Source organism: Macaca fascicularis, chromosome 7, assembly GCF_037993035.2.
Source record: "Macaca fascicularis isolate 582-1 chromosome 7, T2T-MFA8v1.1".
Taxonomy (NCBI): domain Eukaryota; kingdom Metazoa; phylum Chordata; class Mammalia; order Primates; family Cercopithecidae; genus Macaca; species Macaca fascicularis.
Genome location: NC_088381.1, coordinates 37,076,550 through 37,102,529, shown reverse-complemented (window position 1 = coordinate 37,102,529; position 25,980 = coordinate 37,076,550). Strand labels below are relative to the sequence as shown.

The following is a 25,980-nucleotide window of genomic DNA, read 5'->3' as shown; positions in this document are numbered from 1 at the left end:
AGTGGATTGTCGATTTGAATTTTGGTGTTGTAACAAGTGTGAAACAATCACAAAACAATCTGATTTCTGTGTTGGAATCTAAGGGATGAATATAGATTTTCCTAGTTGCTTAAATGTTATTTGTTCCTGATGCTACACAGAGGTATAAGAATGCACATTTATATGAATTTTGCATTGCTGAAGAAGTCAAAGCTGATCTGAGCTAGAATAACCAGGGTAATAATAATGACAAATAGTCACCAGGCTTGTAAAGGATAACAGTGCTTACCTGTTCCTATTAGAAAGATGAAATTGCAGCATTTCATGAAAAACAAGGGAAAAAGCAAGGAAAACCTGCTGTTTGAACCTTTCTGTCATAGAAATAAGGCAGTGGTTCAGAAGTGAAGACTTGTGGTTAAGTTTCAGATCAGTTATTGAAGCCAACCGTTTTACAAACTGCGCCACCCAGAAGTGTGATTCTTTTACCACATGAGAAGTATTCTCTTTTTCACAGAATGTTATTTTCATTTTTCAGTTGTTGGAAGGGTTTTTGTCTCCTTTTTATTTGTTTATCTCACTTCAAATCTTCCGTAGAACACTGGGTGAAAATAAGTAAATACATTTGTTTCAGCAAATACTTAAGTGCCTATTGTGTGCTAGGTAATTGAGGTACCACCTTTGTGCTCTTATAATAGAGCTGAGACACCTTCCTCCCAATCAAGTGTCTTAAGCCATGAATCAGCGTTTAAAAAATGCACTGAGAAGTTGGCAGCCACACTTAGTCAGAGAAGGCTGCTTTATGACTGTTGGGCTTATAGGTTTGCATTTGCTATAAGCTACATGCCATTTAAAACAAAGGAGATTTTTGTGACATGCCAAATAACGCAATGATGAACATGATTTGCTTCCACATAAGCCATAAGTTAGCTCTAAAATCCTGCCTGAAATAGTGGGTCTGAAACTGTAGAGTACATCGCATATCCAGAGAGTCTTAAGAAGACAGATCCCTGGGTCTCCCCCAGAGTCTGATTCTGTGTCTGGTGTGAGGCCCACAAAGGCGTGTATTTACACAGCATCTCCGATGTTTCTGATACAGCTGGTCCTTAGGCCTCACTTTGTGAAGCTCTGTCCTAGCCTGTCAGAGCTGGGTGGACCGCAAAGTCCTCCATTCCTTTAGTGGTTCCCAAATGCCGTTGATCTTCACGGTCATCTGGGAAGCATCTAAAAAATAAATGCCGTTCTCCAGCAACACCTGCACAGATTCTGCTTCCAAAAGCCTAGGGGGAGGCCAAGGAATCTTCTTTTGTAAAAGATCCTCTCTTGAGGACAAGACGGGTTTGGGAACCACTGCTCGGGGCTAACCCATTCCTCTTACTCATGAGGAAAGAGAATCTCAGAAAGATAAATTATATTAAGGTAACCATTCACTTCCCTTTAGTTCACTCCCTTCGGCATGGAAGAGGTGCCAGATGTGAGCAATTTCTGGCGTTGTTATTAACACACTTGAAATATTTTTCTGTTAACTTTGGCCTTGCTATCAACCAGCATGCAGAAGAAAGAGGGCAGACCGTTACCTCAAATCTCTTACCCCAAGTGGCCCAAACGGGAGAGAACCCTGAGGCTGTTTTGGTGCTGGAGGCGGCTGTGAGACTTTTCAAATCCTACACTCCTTTTCAGCATAAAGTCTTGTCCAGAATCCCCAGCCTCTGCATGTGACGTAGACACAATGCATTTTAGCCTTCAGTGTGTGCCTGGGCTGGGTCTTGCCAATATTGTGACCACTTAGCAGGAGCAGGCTAGGAGTTCTACTGCAGAAGTCAAGGCCAACTCAGTGGAAACAGTGATGTCTTTTCAAGGTTGCTTTATTCAGCAACAAAGTAAAGGTTTCAGTGCCCTGGAAGCTGATCAGGGCTTCCTGTTTAGCACATGGCCTTTCTCAGGCACTGAGCATCTGCTGTGTATCTGCCAGTGTCGAGGCTCTGGAGGTGACGTCCAAACAGGGGAGACCAAATGCTGCCTTCATGCAGCTTAGATTCTAATCTGGTGGGATAGATCAAAGTAGACTTCCTCTGGCTGGTGTGGAGAAGGACCATGTGCCCGCTTCCATACTGCGACACCAGCCCCCTTTTTCTTTTGAAAATGCTGGTGTGTTATCTCATTTTTGTGGCAGATGTGATGCTGGCAGCCGAGGGGACAGCAGTTATCGTGTTAGTCTCTGGTCTCTGTGAGGGTACATTCTGGTGGGAGAGGTAGATAATACTTAGGTAAACATATCAATGAACTAGATAAATGCAGATAATGACAACAGCTAGGCCAATGTAAAAACAGTATAAAGGTTTAGAAATGCTTATGGCCTCATGGGTCAGCATCAGGGAACTGAACCAAAAAATTTTCCCAACTGATGGTGAACATGTTGCAATAGACCTCATAGGTCATCTGCTCCCAACCTGGTCTGCACATTAATCTATCTGGAGAGTTTTTAAAAGATATACAAGCCTTGGCTATGCTCCTGCAGATTTCTGACTTTATTGGTCTCAAGGTGTAAAGCTCAAGTATTGCTACATTTTTACAGATACTCAGATAATTCTGGTTGAGAAACCTCTGAAGTCCAACACCCTCACTTTACACGTGAGTCACCCTGTCTGCAGCGCAGCAAAACAATGTTGAGTAGTGGAAACCCCCCTACATAGGGTAGGGGACGATGAAGACATGGGTTCTTGTCCCAGATCTGCGATGCACTAATTGTCAGGTTAAACCTCAGTTGTTCACTTTCCCTGTTTTTAAAGCTAAAGGGTTGGACTTGGTAGCCACCAAGATCTTTTCCATCTCTACCATTCTCTGAAAGTGTTTCTATTACAACAGAAACATGGTCTAGTTTCTTGTTTGAGACTTGGGAGAGGCAAATAAATGCCTCCTACTTCCCTTATTCCCTGTCTCTACCCTTAATTGCTATAGGTGCTTCGATCAGCTAATCAGTTCCTTTCGGCAGTGAAAATTTAAGGTAGAAAGAGGTCATTGCTTTATGCTATTTAAATAAATTTAAGAACAAGCCAGTTTTCATTAGTATTAATAATAAATATGCCCAGACTTAGTTCTAGAAAATTACAGTCATACCTTATTTATCAAATTCTAGCCCAAAGCTTTTTCTGTTTTTGATGGTTGATTTAAAACCAAGGGGCGGGGGCTGTTTAAAAATGGAAACCATGGAATAGCCTTAACCATTGCACACCACGGTAATTTTATTCTTTACCAAATATTCCAGGCCAACAACCCAAAGAAATTGATTCTCTCCCAATGTATCGTCTGCAGTTTATTAGCAAGCAGAAACAATGTATCTCTTGTGATGCCATCTTATTTAAAAAAAAAAAAAAAGAAAGAAAGAAAGAAAAACTGAACTAAACTCCAGCATGAAAAAATATCATTTAACTTCCTCATTTGAGACCTGGCATCTTTAAGAACTTGGATTTCATTGAAACGTTTATTCAAAAAGACAGCAGTTCATTATAAACCACCATGGTGTGATGTAAGCACCTTAAGTTTATTTCATTGTATGGAATTTCCCAGTGGGGTTTGATAATATTCAGCAGTTTCAGAAGCGATAAAGGAGTTTGAAAAGAAAATCTGATGGGAGCTGGTAAATGAAATTAGAGCCATATCTTTTTCAACAGAGATCTTTACAGATTTGCATATTGCCTAGTTTGTCTGTATATATTTAAGAAATTGTACATACATTGCGTTCACAGGCACATGTTTGCCCTAGACACAAGATTATGAAAAATCATCTTCCTCTCACTTAAGTAGCATCCGTAATAGCAAGCCACTTTTCAAAATGATATTGTTTAACAGAACAATTGGTTTGATAGAAATCCATTTCTAAAGCAATGTTTCTACCACAAGCAAAATCTTGTAAAACAGAAGCATTTTGTTTCCACCATTGCAGAGAAACAAAGTTGTTTAAGATGAGTTAAGACGTCTCAGAGTTTTGGCAGTCTTTCTCAGCCCCCTGCTGCTGTTGCGTTCAGAATCCCTTTTGAAGTGGCTTGGAAGTTTCTATGCAATTTCAGTGGCTGCTTAGGGGAAATATTGGCTAAACTACTCATTTTGACTGTTAAAATGGATTGAGTGTTTTCAGAATGTTTTCGTTTGCTAGAAATATGTTTTGCACTCGGGCTTCTCTTGTTGAAGAAGGTTGGTTACCAGCCATCTGATGATGCCTCAGGGTGTTTACAGAAAATGTGGGTGCTGTAGTTATATTTGAGCACAGCCCTCCCCCAACAAAGATAGTGTGGTAATCAGCAGGAATGTGAAAACATGTATTTAAGGATTGATGCTTGTAAAAGAGGTGCTGTAAAGAAACATAGTTGTTCAGATGTAAGAAATGACTGACAGCTCCCCTTGTACGCATGCTAGTAACAATAAAGTCTAGAAGTTCAACATCAAAGCGATCACAGCTTACTCCACCAGTGACTTGCACATCAAAGAGGGAGCACAAGACAAAGGAAGTGCACTGAGGTATGTTTCTGCCTCATAGCCAGATCCTCAGGGGGAGCTCCCAGAGCTCCTTTCATGAATGCATAGTGATTTTTTGCAGATCAGCGTCTTCATTTCATAAATGACCAGGAATATAAAAGCAGGGCAAATGAACACCATAATTGCTCCCATCACTTTAAGTTTGGTTCGGAAAGATTCATCACAGGAGCGACTGGTCTCTCTGGTTTCCTTGAGTAGTGAATTCTATACCAGTGTGGGCAACTCTAATTTCACCTAATATAGTACCGGAAATTATTCACAAAATAAGAGAGAACAAAGTGGATACATTTCAAGTTGGTGGATTGGAATTATGCTTGAGAACATAAAACTGGACCTAAGTTAGTGTGCCTCTTTTTTCTTTCCTCTTGATTGCTTAATATTTTTGAATTAACATTGTGGGTGGATTTCTGCTGAATCAGGTGTGCATTACTTAACAGGTGTGTGTGATAATGAAATTTAGACCTGTTAAACCTGCTCTTAATTAATCACCAGATCTATGCCTCAGTTCTCCAGTTCAAATCATGTGTACTCCAAAATGCCAAAAGGAGAACAGGAAGAAGAATCTGGGTTTAGCTTTCTTCCCTCTCTCTTGATATTACATTGAAAATAAAATTAACCATGCAAGTATTATGAGTGGTTTTAAATAATGGGCTTTTTTTTTTTTTGCTTGCCTTTGAAATTTAAAGTTCTTTTATAGTTCATCTTCAGTAATTTACTCATTTTTAAATGCTATTGAAAAATAGTAGTGCTCTGTGTAGTCATTAATAAATACAAAGCAGCTTTCTCAAGGCTCTAGGGAGACCTAATAAACAGAACTGTGTTACTAATTGATGCTATATTGAGCTGACAAAAGCGGTGCATCAGTAAACAGAAGTTAGAAAGCAAGAAGTTAAGGAACTATAGGGGATTATGTAGACATCAAGGGTTGGAAATTATAATAAGGCCTCTTTAGGGGAGCGTTAATTTGCATGGGGCTGAATTAGGACAACCAGTTATTTCTGAGGACGCTACTAAGAGCTCATCCAAAATAACCCCCAAAGTGAAAGGTTTGGGAGAGAGTTGGGAGTTAGGTGAGATGGAGGGGGGACTGAGCATGTCATGTTTCCTATAACTCATGGTAGTTCAATCGTTTTCTCAATAGCATGTTAGAATAGCTAGCTTTCTTTGTTAGGAGAAAATGCTGATGAAATCAAGAGTACTGTAATTTCTTTGTTCTATACACACAATTTATGTTGAACTACCACAATGGAATTTTTTTTTTTTAAGCAGGAAGGGCAGGAGAGTGGAGACGGAAATAAACCTTTTAAATCTTCTTTACGTGAACCCCACAAGGACATAAGCATTTAGCAGATTAGAGAGTGTTTGGATTTATAGATACTATCCTCTACAGTAGTGGTCTTCAATGTGTGATACAGGGACCCCCTGCGAGGCCCCAAGGCCCTCTCAGGGGCTCCAAGAGATAAAAACTAGTTCCATAACAATACTAAGGCATTGTTTCCCCTTTTTACTACGGTGACCATTTGTATTAATGGTGCAAAGCATTGGCGGGTAAAACTGCTGGCGCCTTAGCAGGAAGCAGAACAGTAATGCCAAGCTGTACCAGCAGCCATGGTATTCTTCATTACTGTGCAGTTGCTGTTAAAAAAAAAAAAAAGTTTCATTTAAGAATGTCCTTGATGAAGCAGAAAATTAACTTCATTAAATTTTGACCCTTGAGTCCACACCTTTTTAATGTTCTTTATGACAAAATTGGAAGTTTGCATAAAGCACTTCTGCTTTCTACCTAAGTGCCATGTTTGTCTCCAGGGAAAAGTACTTGTGTCACTGTTTGAGTTAAGAGCTGAACTAGCTGTTTTTTTAATGGAATGCCACTTTACTTAATAGAGTAACAGACTATAATTATTCAGATGTGGATATGTTTCATATATTTTCTCAAAAATGAACTTTGAGTCTGTTATCTCAAGAAAAACAGTTCACACTATTTACTGCCCATACATTCAGGCAAAAATCTGAATTCTGGAAAACTTGTATCCAACCCCATCAATTTGACAGCTTCCCAGTACTTACAAACTTTTCTGATGATATGGGTAGGGATATTAATCAACATAATTCCTTGATATAATCACATCTAATAATGAAATGTGTCAAAATCTGGAAGATATACAAAACTCAGTGAACCAACAGTTTCCAAGTGACCCATGTATATATTATAATTATAATTATAAAAATATACATAGGTAAATGATCCACTCAAAGTGCAAAATATACTGGTGTATTTGAATTTAGCAAAGTACAATAAGTCAGTGATATGGTTTCAGGTTCCATATTCGAACTGATCTTTAAGAAACTACCACTTGTTGAGTTTTAGTGTAGTACCACAGAAGAATATCCAAAATTATCTGAAAAGGCTATTATAATACCTTTCCTTTTTCTAGCTACATGTCTTTGTGAGGCCAGATTTTCTTCATATACATCAACCATAAGAGCATAACACAACAGATTGAATGCAGAAGCAGCTATGAGAATCTACTTGTCTTCTTTTAATAGCCAGATATAAAAAGATTTGCAAAAATGTAAAATAATGGTATTCTTCATGCTAACTTTTTGTCTTATAAAATATACTTATTTTTATATGTTAGCATGCAATGTGTTTATTACTATTATTTTAAGATGAATTATAAGTAAATGGTGTAAATGTTCCTAGTTTTAACTTCTAATATGGTAATGATTGATGTATAACCCACAAAAACAAAAGCTGTTTGCAGGTTTTTTTTTTTCTTTTTTGGAAACAAAGTCTCGCTCTGTAACCCAGGCTAGAGTACAGTGGCACGATCTTGGCTTGCTGCAACCTCCACCTCCTGGGTTCAAGTGATTCTCCTGCCTCAGCCTCGCGAGTAGCTGAGATTACAGACACGCACCACCACACCCAGCTAATTTTTGTATTTCTAGTAGAGACAGAGTTTCACCATGTTGGCCAGGCTGGTCTCGAACTCCTGACCTCAGGTGATCCGTCTGTCTCAGTCTCCCAAAGTACTGGGATTATAGGCGTGAGCCACCACACGGGGCCTCTTTGCAGTTTTTAGAAGCATAAAAGTATTTACAGAGACCAAAAAATTTGAGAGCTCTTGCTCTGCAATTTACTGTAGGAGACGTAGTCTGAAAATTATATGACAAAGCACAAGGTAACAATAAAAGCTATTTAAACAATAGCTTTAAATTCAGACAGATTTATCAGATGAGCCATAAATTATATTAAACAAAGCACTTTCAAACCTGAATTCAAGAGCAAATTTTCTAATCCTCGTTTTCTTTATAATGTCTTCATCTTTAATAACAGTGGAAGACCAGAATCTTTGCTGATATTCTATTTTCAGAGATTTTTTTTTTCTTTATCAATATAGCAAAGATCTGGGCATAAAATTTGTGGTTTACAGAGGCTTTACAGTTTATCTTTAATCATCTGCAACCTATATTAGCAAAAATAGTACTAGTAAATGATGGTTGTTTTTCTTTTTTTTTGGTTTGGGCTTGCATGGAGGAAAAAGCTTTTATACAATCAGTACAACTTCCAGAGCTATCCCAGCTCCTGAAAGATGAGACAGTTTTGTCATGAATGTAGGCACCTTGGAGAATTTTATTCCTGTGTGTACAGATGGAAAGCCCTTGCAGGCCCTGCCACCATGCAAGTGATGGGCACCTTAACACACACACTCCCCTTCAGACCTTCTCCAAGGGGGAAGAGTTCTGCCCAGATAGCTGTCAGCACCTGAGCGTGACAAGGAGGCTAAGCCCTCAACTAACAGATACACTTGGCAGAATCAGTTCCATTATACTAATTAAATATGTGAAAGCCCAACCTGCCCTGAAATTTCTTGTGAAAAATAACATGCAGTTAGAAAGCAATGCCCAAATACTTGTCCTTAATTTTATAATCACTTTGTTGGCATCTAACATATAGACATTCACATTGCCCTTTGTGGCTGGGCCATCTGCCTCTTTGTTATTATCAAATAAGGGGCATGCAGGTCTTGCCTTCCATTTGGTTTCCTATCAAAAGGCTGTCAGTTGCGTGGGAGCAAATGTGTTTTGGCACGTTCCGCATTTCCAGGGTCTTGCTTCTGACTCTTATAACTAAGAGAAAAGTTGGTGCCCCCAGAGCCAAATCAGTCTCAGAGTATCGGGATACATTGCTCCCGGCATGGTTTTATTAAGCCAGTTAAAGGGATAGGCTGAAGCATACTCACTGTATAAACAGAAGTTGTGCAATGGCCCACAGCTACCCTGCCCATGAGAAAAAGTACCTCCTGTCTTCTGTGGATCTGCCCAAAATTAGGAGGGCTGAGGAGAATGAGATGGCCCCGTTTCAGAACAACTCGCAGTGGTGATGTGGGGGAAGGACGGGAGTGAAGAGGAAGGAAAGCAAGGCTAGCCATCCTCTATTCTTGGAGAGGGTGTTGGGAAGGTGCAGCTGAGGAAACCCTGGCTGTTTAAAGGGTGAGAGAAATAACTACATGCCCACTCATGGTTAAAAAGAAAACAAAACTTCTAACTTTCCAATTTGGGAAATAAAAGTGTAAGATAATTATTCTCTTTGAAGTAAAATGGCTCATGTTTAGGCATTGTATTTTCTTAAATTTTTAGCATTTTCTGGCTAACTGAACTTTAAACAATAAATGTTATACGCTAAGTCTTGCATTATTCGGTGATTTTGACCCAGGCATGGAAAACTATTTTAAAAAACCAAAGGGACATTTTTTTCTTGATCTGGGAGTATTGCCTGTGAACATTCATAAAGCTTACATTTATTATTTGTGTCCGTTTCTGTTTACATGTTGCACTTCAATAAAAAGCTTACCAAAGGGCAGGAGGATTCTAGTATATACATACATACATACATATATATATAGAGAGAGAGAGAGAGAGAGTAAATAATATATTCTCAGTACTGAAAATATTCTCTAGACCCGACTTTGGAATTTTTCACTCTGTCATTTACCAAACATTTTGTTTATTCTCAGTTCCTTTGTACCACCATTTCACTAAAGGTAAATTGGACCTACGACCTTACAGTAGGGAAGCTAAAGGCATTTATACTTCAAGTACATGTACAAAGCCATAACTCCGTATCATGAAGGTCCAGTATCAACTTTTACAGGATTGTTTTCTTGCTTTATAACCATTGGCTTTTGAATGACCTGCTAGTCAAGTGGGAAGGAAAAAGTGAATCCGAAGATATGGTGACGTTGCTATAGGAATAGGAAGGTCTTCTAAGACTTAATGCTGTCTGTGCACTTTCTAGCTCTTTGCTGAAGGGTCTGGCCCTAGGTTAAGGCTGGCATTAGACACACGGAGTTATGTTTTCGAAATTTATCATCTCCTCTCTCAGGGCTCTCGGTGGCCTTCTGGTTTAGCTGGGGGCAGAGTTGCCTAATCACCATATAAAAAATCAAGCAGTACAATCTCCAGACCTCCTCCTCTTCTCCTGCCCCTGACTCAGTATTTTGATCTTGTGTCCCATTCTCTCCTGGCTCTTCCGGGTGACACAAGATACAGAAATAAGAAAGACTATCAGAAAGTTGGCATAGGCATAAGAGCAAGCATGGATCTGGAAATTTTTCTAAATATAAGGCTTAAGTCCCAGAAATGCCATGTATTAGCTGAAGGATCTTGGGTAAGTCATGTAACCTCACTAACCTCAGTTTTATCATCTATCAAATAAAGATGATAATAACATCTACCCATACGGATTTTTGGAAAGAAGGAAGTAACACGTGGAAGGCACTTAATGCAGTGTCTCACATGTGACAAGCACTTAGCATATGGCAGGCACTGAAGTATTGTTATTAACATCCTCATCCTCTCATCCTCTTGTACACATGGCAAATGGTACACATCACGTATTCAAGTTTGAAGTTAGGGTAATGAGTTCATCCAGCCTTAGCTGGTACACATTGCATTTTAACAGGGGCCTTTGCCAGTGCCCAAGCGTATGAGTTATGTGGTCCGGTCAGATGGGGGATGATGGAAGGAGAACTTGCATGAAATTTCTCATCATATGACATAAGAGGCTTCTAATTCTGCATTATCCAAGCCCTGCTATTTGTAACCAGTAATACATGTTCTGATCCTGTCATTTATAAAGCGCTTCCTGTGTGCCAAGCACCGTGAAATAGATTACCACATTTAATACTTACATTAGCCTTTCATCCCCTTTTTACAGAGGAGGAAGCGGAGACTCAGAGACGCAGAGCAACCTGTCTGGAATCACAGGGCTAGCACATAGCTCCAACTGGGGGCTGAGTCTGCCAGACTCGCAGGGCTGGGCTAACCCTGCTCTGCTCTGACCCGACAGCCCCAGCACCACCAGAGTCTCAGAAACACACATTGTTCCAGATTCCGATATTAGGTCATCATGCAAATTGAGGTTAGGGGCTTTTTCTGAACACTGCAGTAGAATGGGAGTAGACAAAATACACATAGAAATGGATGGAGCATGTGATGTGTGCCAGGCACTATAAAAAGTGCTGGAACCAGAAAGATGAAAAGATGTGGTCCCTGCCTTCAAGGAGCTCACAGGCCAGGGAGGGCCCAAGGTGGAAATAAAATCATGACACAGTGTAAATGCCAGATTAGAGGAATGCAGGAGATGGTAGGAGCACAGACGAGGAGCACACATCAGACTGAGGGGTTAGGAACAGCTTTTTGGAAGAGGTGAAGGCTTAGCTGAGCTTTGAAGCAGAGGAAGGTTGTTGCCAACAAATGGTTGAGCTTGTGAAAATCCCTGAGAGCTAGACAGCAAGGCAAGGCGGGGACTGCAGAAGACGAGGCGTGTAGAGGAGACCGGTGGGGTCTGAACTATGACGGGCTCTCGCCCTCATTCTATGGGAGTTGCTGGGAGGCCATGGAGGGAAATCGCCAGATATTTTTAAGGCACATGAAGAAACCCGAGAAACAATCAGGTATTCTCAGTATCTTCCTTTCCCTTAATTATTTCAAGGGAATAAAAAAGCTTTTTGGACGCGGCAAAGGACTCTTCTGTGGTATGATTTTGGGTTTCTGGGCGGCCGCTCTGCCTCTTGTATGGTGTTGAGAGATGTATGAAAGGCATCCGCCACAAGTCTCCTTCAATGGATTTCTGCACTTTGCTTGTTAGAAATTGATTCAGGGACTTCATTATGATGTTGCCAAGATGAATGGGGCAGTCGTGTTTTGGCTTAACGCTGCCAGAAGGAGGGAAAACAAGTTCTGTGGTGCTGCAGTTCAATCACGCTGCTTACAGAAGTAGGGCCATGAAAGGATGGAGGAGTGTGTCTTTGATACTAGAAACCCTGTAGCCCTGTTGGTGCTACAAGCGAATGCTTAAATTAAAGGTTGGAGCCAGCTTTCAAGTATTGACTGTCGAGCAAAAAGCTCAGCCCACACTCATGTACTTACTCAGGCTTGTTAAAATAAAAATACACTCTCGGCTGAGCTCGTGTCACAGCCAGTGTAATTATTACATTAAAGATGGTTGTTTGGATTAGAGTTGCTGTGGTACACATTTATTTAAAGATACGCTTGGTAATTTAGTACATGTTAGTCAGGACTCATGCCCAAACTGTGAAGAAGTATTCGTTGCCAGCTGCCTCTCAGGTTGCTTTTGTATGCAAGGTAAACACTTGAAACTTGGCAAATTGGTTCAGAATAGTGGTGATTTGACTTCCTTGCCCCTGGACAGTGGCTTCACTCACACAGCTCTCATCTCCTACCGAGGATGAAAATGGCATCAACCTCACTGGATTATTTTGAGGTTGTTAAATGAGGTAACACATTTCAGGTGGTTGGCCCATCAGTAAGTGCTTCTTCATAAATATAGTTTTGTTATCTATATTATGTATCGATTTGTTTTTAAAAGGTAGTAGGGAGTATGACTAAAAAGCCATTCTTTTTTTTTTTTTCTTGCTGCCAATGGTAAAAGCAGGATGGTCCAGTCGTCTATAAGAGCCATGCATTTATTAAACCCTGTGGGTTATATTCCCTATATTTCTTATGGTTCACTGTACCCAGAGCATTCAAGTGTTTAGTAAAGCTGTAAAAGGTTAAGTTGTGAAAGGTTTTGCAAATATGAGGGATGATGCCCATTTTCTGGTAGGTTTCTTATGGGGTTCTTTCCCCCAAGGTACACATTTCTGAGTGATTCTCCCTTCTTTACCCTTTGCTGGCCATGTGAAATACAGGACCTCATCTTCTCCAACAAAAGAATCCACATTAAAGCCACTCATGGACCTGCTTTCTACATTTAAAGCTACTCAACTTTGCTATGTAATTGTAAGGCTCCCAGATTCAAAGCATGGCTATTGAGCAATGGATGAGGGTATACCTAGTATTTTTTCCATAGACTTATGGAATCTCATGCATGGAATTTAGATGTCAGGCCTCCCTGTCCTCATCTGGGAGTACTGGGATTCATGAGCTACTCCTCTGTGCTCTGCAGGATGTTCTGGTGTGTTTAAGGTAAGGTATTATTCTGTTTACACAAATCACCCTCACACCTTGTACTTTTTCATGGATTATTACTTTTTTAATGAGGTAACAGAAATGCAGTGAGGTCAATTTATATGTTGGCATAACATTCTAAAAAGTGAATTTTGATAACTTCCCAGCAGGGAAGAAAATTTTCATCGTAGAAAGTGACATAGCTAAATACAACAGTCCCATAGCTAGCTGGGCATTTTATAGACTATTAGACCTGTAAGAGACCTTAGCAGTCATCTAGTCCAATCTGCTAACTTTACAATCAGGTAGTTGGGAGATTAAACACCATGCCCAGGATCAGTTAGTGGCAGGGACTAAAATCAGGGGCCCCTCAGGCTTCTGTCACGATCTTTCCATAGTTCATGCTTCATCTAAGAGTGCCACAGAGAGCTCAGGTGTAATATTATGATACCAAAAAGTGCTGTCAGTGATGTCTTAGGCCTCTTTAACTCTCTTAAAAACTAGGCTATTCATTTCCATCAAAAGGTTTAATTGGCCTGCACAGTTATTTGTGTTTTCATAGAAAAGGGAAAAAACTAATTCTAGTTAAGAGTAACAGCACACAGAAGGACTCCCGTATGCACTGGGGCTTTAATTTAGTCTTTACAGGCACACACACACACACACACACACACACACACACACACACACACACACAAAAACACAGGAAACCACTTCAAATATACCATTACGATGAATTCAAACTGTGTCAGGGACATCAACAAAACAGTGTCCCTTCATGCTGAGTATTGTGAAAATGTATCCTTGTTGTTTGCTGTGGTCTCCTGTGGGAGGCACGTAAAAATTACTACACCCCCCGGGGAAAAAAAATAGCAAGCACAGTAAATAACAGCCTTCAGATAATACCGATGGGTAAACATTTCCAGAATTGATTATAGAAACTACTGTTGACAAGCCACTAGCAGGCAAAATGAGGAGAGAGGAAAAAAAAGAACTTTTATCTGCCATTCAACACTGGGCACACAAGGCAGGATACAGACAGGGTGAAATAGCTGATTAATATGGTAATGTACCTCATTGCACATGTAGGATCGTGAGACAGGCCTGAGTTATCTGGTCCAAGCCACTCCTGTTACCCCAGAGAAAACAGAAACTTGGAAAGGTTAAGTGGCTGGCCCAGCATCACACACTTAGCAGCAAAGCCAATTTTGGAACCTTGGTCTCTTGACTCTCAGTCTAGTGCTCCAACTACTGTACCATGACCCTCTAATTGAATCTATGATGGCACCTGTGTCAGGGGTACAAGATGAGGCTCATGGAAATTTATCCAAATGAATAGCTGTTTTAAAATCATCATTAAAACTGTCCATGGGCCAGGCACAGTAGCTCACACCTGTAATCCCAGGACTTTGGGAGGCCAAGGTGAGCAGATTTTGTGAGCCCAGGAGTTCAAGACCATCCTGGGCAACATGGTGAAACCCTGTCTCTACAAAAAAATGCAAAATAATAATAATAATAATAATTAACTGGATATGGTGGCACACACTTATAGTCCCAGCTTCTCAGGAGACTGAGGTAGGAGGATAACCTGAGCCTGGGGAAGTCAAGTCTGCAGTAAGCTGTGATCATACCACTACCCTCCAGCCTGGGTGACAGAGCAAGACCTCGTCTCAGAAATACACACACCCACCCCCACACAAAACAAAAATAATACTGTCCATGGTTTTAAGCATTCTCCTGAAGACAAAAACTTGTTAATATGGTACCATATAAAATCTCAGTTTATCTTCACATCCAGAAAGGAAGGCATTTTTCGTGCACGTTTAGTTACTCAACAAATATTTATGAAGTGCCCGGGTTGTGTTTATGTCACCGACGGCCCATGATCGGCTATCTTCTCTCTTGTGTCTGAGTCAAATAAGCAGGGGGATTGTTGAATCTGTCCCCCCCACCTCCCTTCTGTCTAAGGATCTCATGATCACATTGTCTTACTTTTCTCTAGTTTTTCCTATCCTTTTAATCTGATCTTTAAATGTCAGTCTCTGTTCTCATCTCGCTTTTTAACGAGTGTGGGTTTCTCGTGTTTATCTTGCTCTCCTTTTGCTGATGTATTTGCATCACTTTAGCTGCAGTTAATATCTGCTAAATCAAACCATATTGGCTTGAATAGCTTCCATTGATTTGTGAATACGAGAATGCTTCAGCTGCCTGGCCCTGCTCTCTGTACGTTCTTTGTCGCCAGTAGGTTTAACTTACTCAAAACCTTCCTTGTCTACATCCCTCTTTTACCCCTGTATTGTTCATCCTCCCCTGTTCAAGCCATTCAGCCTTTTGAGCTGTTGTTACTGTAAGGGAGTGACTGCTATTTCATTTACTCATTATTTACTGAATTAGGAGACTGTCAGTTTTCTTTGCTGTTGCCCTGTTTCCCCTTTTAACTACCACCCTTCTGCCCAATTATCATGAGGACCAGAATCACTGTTGTCATGAGCTAGCCTGTATTGAGCATTTACTACATATTTACTAAGCATCATTCAGAAGACTTGAATTATGTAAAAATGAGTCCTTTGGGTTTTTTCTTTTCTTTTTCTTTTTAAAGAGACAGGGTCTCACAGGCTGGAGTGCAATGTTGCGATCATAGCTCACTATAACCTGGAACTCCGGGGCTCAAGTGATCCTTCTGCCTCAGCCTCCCCAGTAGCTGGGGCTACAGGCATGTGACACCACACATGGCTATTCTTTTTTTAATTTTTTTATAGAGATGGAGTCTCTCCATGTTGCCTAGGCTAGTCTCGAACTCTTAGGCTCAAACAGTCCTCCCACCTTGGTGGTTTCTTTTGAGAAAGAGTACAAAATGAACAAGCCACTTTCGTTGATTAATTTAATTCAACCAATTTTCTATATATAATACCTCTGACCACAAAGAAATGATTAGATTCTAAATGCCAGAAGATGGAGGTGTGAAAAGACACTAACCACAAAAAGGCCTTTTGTAAACTGTATTATCAGCCTATTTTACACTCCAGGAAATGCCATAATCATGAGATTTTTTTTTTTTTTTTTTAGTGCAAAACCATCTAAACTGAAATCCATATGAAAAATATCAAAACTATTCAGTCAACTTTTACCTACTTCACTTTGTCATTCAACAACTCCGTTCCTTCCTTGCAAAGCAAGGAAAAGTAAAAGAAGCTCTCAGGTGAGTGAGCTCTGGGTCAAGGCCTTTCGAGTGGAAGGACAGGAGGTCCTGGACCTTGGTCTGATGTGTTCCAGGATGTGCGTCTGGCCTGCTTCCTGCCTCCCAGTGATAGCAGCAGCAAGTCCTGGTCTCCCCAGTGAGATCTAGACTAGACTTCCCAGTGAGATCTAGACTAGACTTCCCAGTGAGATCTAGACTAGACTTCCCAGTGAGATCTAGACTAGACTTCCCAGTGAGATCTAGGCTAGACTTTCCAGTGAGATCTAGGCTAGACTTCCCAGTGAGATCTAGGCTAGACTTTCCAGTGAGATCTAGGCTAGACTTTCCAGTGAGATCTAGGCTAGACTTTCCAGTGAGATCTAGGCTAGACTTCCCAGTGAGATCTAGACTAGACTTTCCAGTGAGATCTAGACTAGACTTCCCAGTGAGATCTAGGCTAGACTTCCCAGTGAGATCTAGACTAGACTTCCCAGTGAGATCTAGGCTAGACTTTCCAGTGAGATCTAGGCTAGACTTTCCAGTGAGATCTAGACTAGACTTTCCAGTGAGATCTAGGCTAGACTTCCCAGTGAGATCTAGGCTAGACTTTCCAGTGAGATCTAGGCTAGACTTCCCAGTGAGATCTAGACTAGACTTCCCAGTGAGATCTAGACTAGACTTTCCAGTGAGATCTAGACTAGACTTCCCAGTGAGATCTAGACTAGACTTCCCAGTGAGATCTAGACTAGACTTCCCAGTGAGATCTAGACTAGACTTCCCAGTGAGATCTAGACTAGACTTCCCCAGTGCCTTGTCGGAGGAAAGAGGCTTCTTCCTTCCTCAGAAGTATTCTGACACCACACTGGGCCAGGTTATGCAAACATGGAGGTGTGGGTCTTGAGAGTAGCTCATGAACATTTCTTTCTTCTTTCCCTTAACTATATCAGCAGTAGAGAGCAGAGAAAGAGAAGTCTTCACTGCCATGCAGCCTCATGGAGGTGCTGAAGGTTCTCCCAGGTAGGAGAGGACTTTGGGCTTCTTTTGGCATCACTACCCTCAGGATGCCTGGCTGTTCCACCGTTCTGTGGGTGGGACAACCCTTGTCTGGCAGAACAGAAAGGTGCACAGGGGCAGAGGTAACAGCAGGAGACATAAGCATTGTCCTATCCATTTTCCAGCAGAGGACCACTCTCCTATCCAGAGCTTATTTTCCTGGAAACCATTCTCTCCATAAAACAGTGGTTCTCAACTGGGGGCATTTTTGACCCCCAGGGAACATTTGTCAGTGTCTAGAGAGATTTTTTGATTAATACAATTAGAGAGGGCTATTAACATCTAGTGGGTAGAGGCCAGGGATGCTGCTAAACATTCTACAGTGCCCATGACAGCCCCACAACAAAGAATTATCTCACCCAAAATGTCAATAGTGCCAAAGCTGAGAAACCCTGCCACAGAGCATGCTTTCTACCTTCTGTTCATCATAGGCCCCTTACATATGACATCTTCATTTTCATTTTCAACCCAAACACATTTTATTTAACACCACACAACTTCAGTTTTAAGTAAAGGAATAAATGGAAAACTTTATTGGCATGAGAAAGAAAAAAAAGGGAAAGTAATGCATTACCAAAAGAAGCTGGAGATAATCGGTATGTATGAACTTATGCAATGGTAGAATTATTCTTACTAATAAAAGAGGGTATCGGCTGGGCCTGGTGGCTCACACCTGTAATCCCAGCACTTTCAGAGGCCAAGGCAGGTGGATCACTTAAGACCAGGAGTTCCACACTAGCCTGGCTAACATGGTGAAATCCTGTCTCTACTAAAAATACAAAAATTAGCTGGGTGCGGTGGTGCATGCCTGTAGTCCCAGCTATTTGGGAGGCTGAGGCAGGAGAATCGCTTGAACCTGGGAGATGGAGGTTGCAGAAAGCCGAGATCACACCATTGCACGCCAGCCTGGGTGACAGACCAAGACTCAGTCTCAGAAAAAAAATAATAATAATAATAATAAAAGAGGGTATCTCTCTAAAAGAAAAGATGCAAACCCAAACATTTAGTGCCCCTAGGCAGATGGTATGAGTGTGGCAGGTAGAGGAGGCACTTGGACCATCGGATGGCACATATGCTTTGAAGAGGGAGCACCTCCCTTGGCTCTGTCGCCATTTGGAATAACTGGTCTATCATCACCAGGTCTTTGATTTTTTTTTTTTAAGAGAATCTATAAATCTGAACTTTAATGTGAAATTCCCTGGTTATTAATGGCTAGAAACATAATTTAAAAACTCACAGGCTAGCTTGTTATGGAAGCAGATTAATGGTTGTGGCTAGTTCATCTTTGTTAGTATCTTTATCATTATTTAGATTCTGTGGTTGAACATTGGACAGATGGGCTCTCACAAGTAATCTAAACAGACTCCTTTCTGTTCTGAAGGCTTAAGTCACCTAGAAAATAAGTCCAAACTCCTTAACAGAGTATTCAAGGCCTTTTAGGATTAGGTCTCGCCAACCTGGCTACCCACTTTCCATCCTTATGTTGAGCCATTTGCTCCACTCTACCCTGCCTTTGAGCCTCTCTTTGAACACATCATGCATGTTCATGCTGGGACCTCTGCTTTGCTTTTCCTCACTCCCATCGCCACTTTCACTGCCTAGGGAAATGTGATATTCATTCTCTGTGGCCCAAATCAAATGACAAATAATCTTCCCAAATTCCCTAAAAAAAAATGTGGTTTGGTATATTCTGTTATTATGATCTTTATAAGTTGCTACCATGTATTCATCTAGTCATCTCCCCAACCTCAAGTAATATATAAGACTTGGAGGCTAGGAACCCAACTTTATTGCTCTATTTTTCATATACACCTAGCTTTCAATAAATTTAAATCACCTTCTGCTTATCCATCCACCAATATGCACTGTGATTAACAAGGTAGTTTCTTCATTAACACCAAACTTTCCCTCTTCCCTTCCTATGACCAAGTTTTCAAAAAAAATTAAAATAACATTAAAATGTTATTAATGGCAAAAGGGAATTATTTTTTGAATCATCTATGATTTTTTGCTAAGAGAGAAAAAGTAAAACTTGAGTGATGAGTAATACTTATTAAACATTTGGAATAGCATTAAAATAAGTATTTTTACAGAGTTAAATATTTGCGTCTATACTTAGATATATAAATTACTATTCTTTGAACTTGATTTTGAACTGTGCTCTCCATAATTATAATAATCATAAGCTTATTTATGTATAGGTGGGCTATATAGACATTAACCAATTAATCCTTGATCACATCACCTAATAGGAAGACTTTCCTTGATACCCTGTTTTTAGAGTGCACATGTAAGTGTATGTTAATTATAGGCCTCTGTTATTAATTTGCATTATATTACCCAAATGCTTACTTAACAGTTTACCAGCATCAAGAGTGTAGGTGGGCAAGAAACTTGTATCAGAAATCACTTCTGTTCAAGCCAGGAGGTGAGTAACATTTACAAATCCGTTAAATCCCTGGCCTCGAATCCAAGGACTATTCATTTTCCTTAAGTGTTTAAGTGGTTCTTTGAGAGGATGTGTTGACTTTATCAATTCAGGCCACATCATAATTAGCTAATTTAAAAAAAAAAAAAAAAGCCAGGGGTGGTATCTATATATGTTTGTACCAAATTGAGTTTTATTATAATCCTGGTTCTCTGTAGGTGATATGGCTAATAATTAAGTTATCCCCATTAGGTTATGCTTTTGGAAGCTGCTGTTACCTGCTGCCTATTCCATTAAAAACTACCTTTATCACTAATTTTAACATGAAACAGATCCATTTGGAGAAAAATCCATTATGAATGAGACAGAGTTGGCTGTTGAATAACATTGGTGTAGGCTCAAGTCCGGATATAAATGTGATATAGATGGGAAGATATTGGACAAATGCAATTTATTTCATTATTCAGCAACAAGGTATTCCAAATGTCTCTGCTAATGAATACATGAAAATAGATTACATATAATGTGCACACTGTGAGTCGCATTTGCAGAATTATTTTTGCCACCTCTAGCACTATCTGAAGCCAACACTGAATAGCAATAGTACTTGAGCTTCTAGTTGCAAGAAAAAGCAACTTTAAAAATTAAAAATCAAAAATTTAAAAAGAAAAAAAGTAAATGTGTTATCTGGGGAATTTACCTTTATGGAAGAATTCTTGGGAATATAGCAGTTTTCTCTCAATCCAATTGTGTTGTCCTCTGTTAAACCTCTGTTGTCCCTTAAAATCAGCCCACATGAAAAGAAGACAATGTTCTTCTTCAAAGCTCTGATGGATGACTTTAGAGACTGTTTCAGGAACACTCTGTCTTTTTGCTGAGATGTTGGTAGAATACAATAGATAACATTTACCGAGCTCACAGGGGGGTCGCTGCTTGCCCACAGCAGTTTGTAAGCTGTTGGTTGTGGCATTAAATTTAAAGTTCCACAAAGTGAAGCAAAAATGTATAATAATGCTATTCTTGTACTGGTTGCAGGGTTTTAGTTCGGGCATTATGGGGGTATTGAGTTGTTTAAATATCAATACTTTTATGTTCTCATATAATTGTCTTAGAATAATCACTGTTTTGTGCTGATAAAATACTTTTAATCTAGGATTCTCGCAGATTCCCTATCCCCCACATATATTTGAGTGATAAACTTGTTGAAAGTTCAACATGTCAAGGATGACTTGCTCTAGCAAGCTGTAGTCTTCCCAGGCCCCCACCTTTCCTGGTTAGAGGATTGTCCTGATGAGACCAAAAGATCAGATTTAATACAGCGCAGCAGACTTAGAACACAAGCAAATAGTCTTTTGTCGCCCTCAGTTTACCCCATCCCTAGCCAGCTCTCTCGTAAGTGAAGGTAAAAGCAACTAGATGAGAGTGTAGATCATTCTCACATTCACTGGCAGTGAAAAATGGCTCCAAAAGATGATCTTATTTGGTGGGCCAAATGTGAAGAGTATTATGTTAAGATAAAATCAGTAACAATTGCATCATAAGATGCCATTTATTACATTTTTTCTATATGCCAAACACTGGGCTAAACACTGAACAAGCATGATCACTTTTACCTTTCAACAACTCTAGGGATAACCCAGAATGGGGATAAGCATTCTACAAAGGAGGGGAACTGAGGATCAAAGAGGTTAAAATTTTTGCACAAGTTCATACAGAAGATTTGAATTTAGGTGTCTCATCCCAGAGCTTCTCAACCATGTCTCCACAGCCGTGCTGTATACCAATTGTAAGCATGCATGTTTCTCAGACTTTGGATTCATTATCTGGATATAAAATTCACAGACTAATAAAAAGAAGTATGTAGTGAGAAGTGTGCTCAAGCCAAGCAGCCCATGAAAGGCCGTACAATAGAGGGCAAAGTGAAAGCCGCATGCAGGACTGTGGAATACTGTGGGGATGTTTCATACAATACTGAATGTCATGTTTGCTGGAAGACATTGCTTGAAAATAAATATGTAGGCCATCGCTACCTGTGTGTGTGCTTGCTGTCATGGAGCAAACTTCCAATGACCACCAAGAATGAACCACAGTGAACTAGAAGATGTGTCCTCTGATAAACAATGTCTGTGATGTAGCCACACAGGAAAAGCCTTGGTTTGAACCTCTGGGGAGCCTGTTTCCTAAGAGACTCTGGGGCACAACAATAAGAGCTGCTGTTTACTGAGAGTCTCCTGTCCCCCCAAGCACTGTAGCTATCTCAGTGTGGTTTTAGGTGAGTAAGATCCCCATGCTACAAATGAAGAAACTGAGGCTCAAAGAAATTTCCCTAAGGTCAACCACATCAGTGGCAGAATTGGAACAGTAAGTGTTCTTGATGACTAAAATAGTTGGAAATACACATCAGGGCTAAAATCTCATGAAGGTTCCCTAATTAAATTCACAAGGTAGACTTTGCTTTGAAGTGAAGTGAGATACCTTCTAAATCCAAAGTCTGTTTAATATTTTCTACCATTAGAATAAATGCACACTTAAGCCAAAGTACAAGAGGAATTCCATGTGGAAAACTGCAGGTGTGTCTAGTTAGGCCAAGAGGTATAAAAGGCTGAGCAGTTGTCTGGCATACCTGGTGTTTGCACCATTAGCATCTTGCACTTAGTGGATGCTAGGCAAATATTTGTGATTTGTTTCAATAGCAGGGATGTTTGTCTGAATATTTAAATATTCACCCTAGTTTGGTTTTACTTTGGTAGACTGACTCCATGTTCACTCTGGCAGAATTTCAACTTATACGTGTCAGCCTTAAATAACAAAATTCAGAAAATATGATAAAGTATAGCATTTATTTGAGCCCAGACTTGAGGATAGCCACCTGGGAGTACAGATTCCAGTTGCCTTGTACACTCGGATTAACAGCAGTTACAAGTGAATTTTTAAAGGAAAAAATAAGAGGCAGTTCCTAAATTGTTTACCAAGAATTTATATTTAAATAACATAAGCTGTTGGCCAGGCACGGTGGCTCATGCCTATAATCTCAGCACTTTGAGAGTCTGAGGCAGGACAATTACTTAAGCCCAAGAGTTTGAGAGCAACCTGGGCAACATAGCAAGACCCCAATCTCTACAAAAAATGTAAAGCCAGGCATGGTGGCTCACGCCTGGAATCCCAGCACTTTGGGAGGCCAAGGAGGGTGGATCACGAGGTCAGGAGATCGAGACCATCCTGGCTAACACGGTGAAACCCCATCTCTACTAAAAAAAAAATACAAAAAGTTAGCTGACCATCCTGGCTAACACGGTGAAACCCCATCTCTACTAAAAAAAAAAAAAAAAAAATACAAAAAGTTAGCTAGTTAAAAAAAAAATACAAAAAAAAAAATACAAAAAACATGCCTGTAGTCCCAGCTACTTGGGACACTGAGGTAGGAGAATCGCCTGAACCCAGGAGGCAGAGGTTGCAGGGAGCCAGGTTAGAGCTAATGCACTCCAACCTGGGCGACAGAGCAAGACTCTGTCTCAAAACAAAAACAAACCTCCCCCTCCCACCAAAAAATTTAAAAACTAGCTGAGCATATTGGCACATGCCTGTCGTACCAGTTACTTGGGAAGCTGAGGCAAGAGGATTGTGTGAGCCCAGGAGGTCAAGGCTGCAGTTAGCTATGATCGTGCCATTGCACTCCAGCCTGGGTGACAGAGCGAGACTCTGTCTCAACAAAATTTTTGTACACTGGCTGGGCGCGGTGGCTTATGCCTGTAATCCCAGCACTTTGGGAGACCAAGGCAGAGAGGTCGGGAGTTCAAGACCAGCCTGACCAACATGGTGAAACTAAAAATACAAAATTAGCCAGACGTGGTGGTGCACACCTGTAATCCCAGCTACTCAGGAGGCTTGAGGCAGGAGAATTGCTTGAACCTGTGAGGCAGAGGTTGTGGTGAGCCGAGGTCACACCACTGTACTCCAGCCTGGGCATCAAGAGCAAAACTCTGTCTCAAAGAAAAAAATAAATTTTTTGTAAAACCATAAGCTATTGTTCTTTGTACCACAGATCCCAGTAACATGAAGATAATGGAGGCAGCATCTAGTCAGAAACCAAACGGCTTTAAATAGTTCCCCACCACCACTCCTGCATGGGGGGAGCGTGACTGAAGTCCCATATCATGTCTCTCAGGGTGTGATAAATTTTGCCTAACTCGTATAGCTCAAATGGTTCTGAGCTATTTTTCTTTTCTCAATGGATAAAGTTTTAGCTTGAGATGTACTTTCCTTCTGTATTTCTTGACCCTTTTAAAAACTGTATTGGTATTTTACAATTCAGAATCTATTACATTATGGAAGGGGGTCCAAAAACCTTGAGAGCCATCTTGTAGTTAAAGCATCTTCCTCACGTGTTCCTGGATCTACAACATGGGATAAAATTCTTACGTTAGTTTCAGAGTTAAAGACTTTAACTTTTTTTTTATTGCTTTCTTGTCATCACAATTACAATTACGCCTCATTATTTATTATTATTTTGCATTCTCCAATATTTAAAAAAACACAATTTAAAACTTCCCATGTATAAAAACACTTACATTTTAAAACATCACTGCCAGCATGTGTGTGTGCTCATGTGTGAGTACAGATGTGTATAGACAGACATGTACATTTTTAAAGACTTAGTTGTCTCTGCAGTGAAGACAATATGTTTTATTTTTTGTTCCTTATACTTCTCTGTATTTTCTATATTTGCTTCAATAAGCTGGTGTAACTTTTAATTTTTTTAATTAAAAAAAATTTTAGCCTAAAATTACACTTAAACATTAGCAGCTGCTGCTGGGGAAAGATGGACAAATTGCCCAGGCAGCCACATTAGAAGAATAAAGCCATTTGAATACAGTTAGGTACTTATTTTTATTGAGACAGCATCTTGCTGTGTCACCCAGGGTTTTGCTCTGTTGCCACAGCTCACTGCAGCCATGACCCAGGCTCAAGTGATCCTCCCACCTCAGGCCCCTCTCCCCCGCCAGTAGCCAAGGCTACAGGCAGGCACAGACTGGCACCACCACACTCGGCTAATTTTTTTTTTTTTTTTGAGGCAGGGTCTCACTATGTTGTCCAGGCTGGTCTTGAACTCCTGAGCTCAAGTGATCCTCTCATCTTGGCTTCCTAAAGTGCTGGGATTACAGACAAGTCATGGCAGCTGGCTAAGTACAGTTATTCAGCATAAGCATAACAAAAACAGGATAGTAGCCCAGTTCCTGTGTTAATGAAATAGTAAGGGTGTAACTAGGGCAAGCTGGCCCTGTTTATGTCACATGAATTTGTTATAGAAAGCACTCTTGAGAACACAAACAAAAGAGAACATTTTAGAAACATACTCACATTTTAATATAAAATGGACTGTGTTTTGTGACTGTCTGATAATTTTCAACATCAGTCTCCTTAAGAAGGGAGTCAGATGTTCTGGAGAGATCCAAATATAATACAGTCTCATAGGGAACAAAATAAGGAGTTGCCGTGATAAACTTTTTGCTTTGCCAGGTGTGTACTACAATGATTGGTTGACATCATCCAAAAATGAACTAAAATCACAAATTCATTTTCACAGATTTCTTGTTAGAACTTATGTTGTTTCCCTAAGAAAATGCAACTATATTAACTCTTGGCTGTTGCAATCAAGAATAAAACAGTCGAGGGGAAAAAAAAACAATGGCCAAATTTAGAAAGTTATGTGTATTTGGCTTTGAAATATTTTTGGAACGTGACATTGGCCTTGCTTAAGTAAATAATCAATTTGCCATGTCTTATAACATATCTTTTTGAAGGCATTGAGAAGAGATCGAGAAACTCTCACACTGAATGTACTTGTGATAATTATCAAGCCGTAATGCAAATAACAGAAAGGTGATTGTCCTGTTCCCTGCACGACATCTTTCTCTTGGTAATTTGAAGAACGGGGTCTTTCAATTACCTTTTTTGCCTTCCTACTACAGCAATAGCTCACCTGTGATGGATCTGTCCTCTCGCAACCTTCGCTGTCACAAACCATCTGAGAAGTTAGGAAGTCAGCAAATAGGCCTTTAGGTTGCCAAAACAGAATCCCAAAGTTCAAGCACTACAGTGCATGCACTTGATTTCAGAGAAAATCTCTTTAGACCCAGTACATCCTATTTATAATTGGTTTTTACACAAGCTTAGTTATCTGGTTGGGTTCCAAGACATAGCTAATTCTAAGACAAAATATTAATTACAAGTAGAGGGAGGGCCTCATAAGATCTAGCATATGACTACAGAAAGAAGGAAAACAATAGCTGAAGGAGGAAGAAAAAACATAAAAAGGAAAACAACCAGGGCACTTAGT

General features: G+C 40.2%; 1 protein-coding gene across 3 annotated transcripts in view; it reads left to right on the top strand.

The window, feature by feature from the left end:
• RORA (RAR related orphan receptor A) overlaps positions 1-25,980 on the top strand; it is a 771,401-nt gene that overhangs the window by 673,114 nt on the left and 72,307 nt on the right. The window lies entirely within an intron of this gene.